Raw genomic sequence first — 6,000 nt, 5'->3', positions numbered from 1 at the left:
CGAAAGCATGGACGGAGTGGGGTAGACAAATGCATGAGCTCAACTTAGGAGCACATCACCTTGGAAGCGGCGGTTATAGAGGAAAGATTCCCATTTGGGAAAAGGAGGACGAAGAACTTGCACGTGCTGGGAAACCGAACCCATGGTTGAAAATTACGGACCTGCAGGTGAGGTACTTTGTCCGGGCCCGCTACACTCTGGACAGGAAGACAATGGAATTCGTTACCGAGCATGACGACGTGAGGAAGTTCGAGGAAAAGCTGGTAAGGGAATTTACTCGCGCGGTCCATTGCTGCACATATTACATATATGACGTGAATGCAATGCCCTAAATGTGTTCACCCTATCCTTGTCCGCGAACGAGCGAGTTGGCGAAGGCCGATCTCCCCGAGGCCGAATCGTCGTCCCAGGGCTCGACGGAGCCGTGGGACACGCCTTTCAACAGGGCGTTGAATATCCTCAAGGAGAGGCCAGCATCCAAGCCGCCGACGTCGGCCGGACGTGTCTCGCGGCTTTGGTACAAGCATGAAGTTTCGCGAGTACTACAAAGAGGAAAACAGCAAGAAGAGAAGGAGGAGCGCGATGTCGAAGAGGATAAAGCCGAGGTGGAAGAGCTGAGGAAGAAGGTCTCCATGCTCGAGGAAAAACAGCAAACTCGATGGACAAAGATGAGGTGGACAAGCTTTTCGAGAAGAAGCTCCGCGATTTCCCGCCCCCTCAGGTCATCGAGGGGATAGCTGCGTGGAATGCGGCCGGTCGGTGGGGTCGATAAAAGTGCCTAGCGCCGGGGCCAGCAACTCGATCTTCAACGCGTCGCCATCTCCGGATCTGGTTACCCCGCCGCCCACCATCGCCGCGGGGCAGCCGATGGAGTTGGATGAACCGGTGCCCCCGCTGATCCTGCCGAGGCTACCAAGGCGCAGCCGGCGGCGGCGGTGCTTCATAATGCACCCGAGCCCCCGAAGATTGATAGGCCGGCCGCCACTGTCTCCACATTAGCACAGCTCAACGCCATCACCAAGGTACTTAACTAATTAGTTATTCCATGCCATCTCCTTCATGCGTTTTGATACCCGGCTATCTAATTAATGATGCCCAACATTACTCAGGACACTCCTTGCGTGCTCCTTCACCGCGCGCCCGGCGGCGAGTTGAAGGATGTTGCCACGGGAATGATCATACAACCGAAGAGCACCACGTTGCACACCGTGGCTATGGACGCCAACGTCCCGAAGGTCACTTTGGGTCGGGTGTTGCCGGGGTGCGAAGACATGGACCCCCAATACAGCCCGAGGGAGCCGACGAGCACCCGACGCTTGAGAACTGCCATGGCTATACCATGGTATGGCCAAAGACCCGGATCCGTCTTGGGGGTCGCTCCACCGGCGCCTCCTCGATCATCCGCCGGCCGATCGTCCGGCCGCTCGCTCGGAGGGCAGCTCCTCCCGTCGTCACCGCCACAACAAGCCGCCACAAGAAACCGCCGGGAGAGTCTCGCCTCAACCGCCACCGGCGGAGCCTAAAGGCAAGGCCGCTGCACCGCTATCGCCCATCCCATCACCCAACGAAGATGACATCGATGATGATGGGCCGGTAGACGTCGATGCCTACCTCAACACCGGCGCCGACATAGATGATTTGTACATGGCGGGCGCGGATGAAGAAGCATACCGCGCTCGCGACGAACCAGCCGGCCCACCCAAGGCAACCAAACAGGCGCTCGGTGTTCCGCGGCTTCTCTCAAGAGACGCCTCCGGCAGCCGATACACAAGAGCCAACCGCCGCAAACATCTTCAGCCCCAATACGCTGATCAACAAGGTCAACGAGCAGTTTGAAGCGTCGGGGGCCGTTGTTCAAGAAGCCCCGTAAAAGACCTAGTAAGAACAAGGAGAAGTCTCGCGAGCCAGCCACCTCCGACGATCCGTCATCGGGACTCCATGGTACCTCCCAGCCAAGGATGGCTTGACCAGAATGCATGAAGCCGGCAAACCAATACCGGGTCCGGAGCTGCAACACCTTGCTTCCGGAGCTATGCTGCCTCTGCAGGACAGTATCCTGGTCCTAGAGAGTATCCTTCTTAAGGACAAAGATCCAAATTACCCGGTCTTCACGGTCAAGGTGCCAAGAGATGTGGGCTTCATCACTGATGCCCCCGCGGATATATTCTTTATAGCGTACGAGGACATCTTCAAGCTATTCCACGCGAGAAGGCTGGACTATAACTTGGTCCGCCTATTCGCGCTCAATCTGGCGATGAAGATCAAGAGAGAGAGTACCCCGGACGTCGCGATAGCGGACCCCTACTACATGCGTGAAAGCCAGTTGAACTTATCAGCGGTGCGGGTACGGGCTTCGTTGTACCTACGAAGTGCTTCTTGGACAACAAGAGGAAGGACAACATCCTCTTGGCTTACTTTCCCGAGTAAGTACACATCCGCTAGCCCTGTAATAAATTTCTTTTCCATTGTTCATTTCCAACCTCGATCCAAATTTGTGTTGCGCAGAGACACGCACTGCGTACTCATCTCCATTGCCCCGAAGTTTTCTCTTGCCACCTATTTCGACTCGGGGAGTGCGAAAAAGAAGAACTACGCCAGAATAAGGGGTGTGCTAGATGATGCTCTCGAGGGCTACTTCAAAAGGGAGGCGCCTTCAAAGAAAAGGCGGAATGTTTCAGGGATGATGGTAAACACAAGTTCAAGCACGTGTTCGAGTTCCCTCGTGTCAAGCAGCCGGAAAACAGCACTCGGACGCCTTCTATGTCATGCATCACCTAAAAGGGTTTGTCCGGGATAGCCAGAACTTGCGTTTACCATCTGCTCTCCGAGGATGGGCCGAAAAGTTGGCGCGGATCAACGATGATGACCTCAGAGAAGACTTCCAGGATACCAGGGTCAAGTTATCACATATCATCATTCAAGACGTCACCACAGGGGGAGGGCCCTTGCACCAGGGTAGAGCGTTATGCAAGAGGGACATCGAGCACCGCCTCAAAGCGCAGGGTGACACGAGGACGTGGATTACAAAAGATCTGTACAAGCCGTTCCCGGAGCCCTGCGAGCCTTGACTTAGTGTGTGATAAACTAGCTATCTTCATCGGTTAGTTTGTATATATATCGATGGACGTGGTCTTTTGTGTGGGTCGTAATTAAACTCTAAGTACTATGTTCATCGGTTTATGTGTATCGGTGGACGTCGTCTTGTGTGTGCGTGTCGCAAACTTATTGTTGCCGTGCTCAACTTTACTATATACTTTGGTCTAATATTTATCAACATATATATATATGCATGATGTACTAATATGATATACTAATATACCCTTGTCAATAGAGATGTCGACGTACGTTGTGTACAAGGGTCGGGTTCCAGGTGTCTACGAGGAGTGGCAGGACTGTCTCGAACAGGTGCACAAGTTCAGCGGGAACAGCTACAAGGGATACGCGACTAGAGAGGAGGCGGTAGCACAGTGGAGGGCACACGTGGGCAAGAAGAAGAACCGGCTGAAGTTCTTGGTCCCCCTCTTACTCACCGCCACCGCGGTTGTACTCTACTTTACTTTAGTCTAGGTGGCCGGTGACGATGCATGTGCATATGAGACGAGATGAACACATGTATGTGTATGCGACGATCAAACACATTTCTACTTGTGTAATTTGGATCTAAATGATGTAATGATGAAGACTTGTGTGTATCATGTCATTTGTGTGTCATTTGTGAGTAATTCTGTTATTTCTGGAATGTGCTATGTATTTCTTGTATATATCTGTATATTTCCTGTGAAATACCACTATATACTGCAGAAATGGAAAAAATTCGAAAATCCAAAAATTAACATTCTGTGGCGCATGAACTGGCAGTGCGCCACAAAAACTTATAAATATTCTGTGGCGCATGGAAATGTAGTGCGCCACAAAAGCTGGCGCCAAATTCTGTGGCGCACGACCGATGGTGCGCCACAGAAGTCTAAGATTCTGTGGCGCACTGAACAGCGTGCGCCACAGAATTCCAAACTTCTGTGGCGCACCCGCTGCTGCGCCACAGAATTCTAATACTAGTCGCGTGGCAACTGTGGCGACGGCCATATGCGCCACAGAATCAAAATTCGGTGCGCCACAGTTAGCCCTTTTTCCACTAGTGTCTGAGAGAGGCGTGAGTTGTAAGGTGGAAAACTTGAGATAGCATAGCTACCGCGGCCCTGGTGATTGAGCTTGCGACAGCGGCAAGTGCACTCTGCGATTTGGCTCGTTGGTGGCGCAAATCGTGGCGTGCTCTCGCCGCCTGGACGCGGTTAGCATCTTGCACGGCGGCCCCCGCTCACCCTCGACACAGGAGCTCGATACTAGCTCCAACGGCCAAGGTGAGTTGCAGTTCATCACTTGATTTACCATGTAGGGCATACTTCACTTGTAGCATATGGATTTGTTTACTGTAGCACATCAAATTGGGAATAGCAGATTGCTGAAAGTTCCTTAGAGGAAATTTAGTGTCTAAAACCATATACTCTATTTAACTTGACAACTAACACTGGTGGAAAAATGGCCTTCGGTCGCGGTGCGCAACTGCCATTAGTCGCGGTTGCGCAACCGCGACCTATTATTCGCGACTAAAGGTCCCACCTTTAGTCGCGGTTCCTTACGAACCGCGACTAAAGGCCCGTCCACGTGGGCGGCAGGCGAGCGCCAGGGCGGAGGACCTTTAGTCGCGGTTCTGCTCGCCAACCGCGACTAAAGGCCGCCGCAGGTTTAGGGTTTTAGCCCCCCCCTAACCTGGTTCCCCTAACCTGGTTACTTTTTAAGTTGTATTGTTTTATTTCTTTTGTGTTTTATTTTAATTTTGAAGGAGTTTCACATATTCTACGGTATACATGCATGTGAATGTACAATTTCAAACAAATTTGACATTAGAACCAAAAAGAATTCAAGAGGAATATACAATAATATATATTCAATATCGGACGACCACATATACAATTTTGAACAAGTTTCCATACATAATTTATAAGTGCATATAAAGTTCTACGTCCTCTACATAGTGTTCTCCTCTAGGATCGATGACTTGGTTCGCCAACCATCTAGCTAGTTCCTCTTGAATTGGTCGGAAGCGAGCTTCTGGACTAAGCGTCGCCCGGAGGTTAATCCTCTTGAGGTTGTTCTCAGACGGCTCCCGCTCAGTGGTGTATCTCCGGATCCTCTCACAAACATAGTATCCACATAGATTGGTCCCCGGTGGCTGAATATCCCCAGGCGCAGTCTTTGCCCTTTTAAATTGCAGCTCTTTTTTAAATTCACCGACCTTTTGATCTACGAACCGTCTCCAAACCCTACGAGGCAAAGAAAATTAAATGAACAAGAGAGTTATTAATAATTACTTTTGATATTAGGAAATGATGAACTAAATAGGCCGATCGATATAGAGCGCAAATGAATGAAAATAATTACTTTTGCATCATTTTTCTCATGTCGCCCCAAAGCGCCGAATCCATATTCAGAGAGTCGTGGACGAGAACTGTGGAGTTATGAATTTGAATTACTAGCAGAATCCAGTGGAACCTGTGGACACGATACACGCACGATCATGCATAACTCATCGATTAGCCACATACCATGCATGGAGTAAACAAAAGAGAATGTGCTCAAGACAGAAACACTCACCCAAAATGGTAAGGAAATAGAATATCACTTTTGAGTTCCTGTTTTGTAAGAAACCGCCACAGGTCTGCCTCCACGTCCCTGGGGTGGTGTTCTAACGTATATGAATTAACGATGTGTGGGTCAATGAACCCAACATCATGGATGAGCCTTATTCGCATTTCCCGCTTCTTCAATCTGCATAATAGCGTACACAACAAGATAGTTAGGACAATATATATATATATATATAGTGCAGGCAATGAACGAGATGGGGTAGAAATTAATAAATCACTTACGTAACATAGCAACCGATGATAGATTTGTCGAGCTCGCGCAGATTGAACAGCTGGAACAATTCATTCCGTTGAA

The sequence above is a fragment of the Lolium rigidum genome, chromosome 6 (genome assembly GCF_022539505.1).
Source record: "Lolium rigidum isolate FL_2022 chromosome 6, APGP_CSIRO_Lrig_0.1, whole genome shotgun sequence".
Lineage (NCBI taxonomy): Eukaryota > Viridiplantae > Streptophyta > Magnoliopsida > Poales > Poaceae > Lolium > Lolium rigidum.
The sequence above is the reverse complement of the archived record's forward strand: the minus strand, read 5'-3'. Positions refer to the sequence as shown.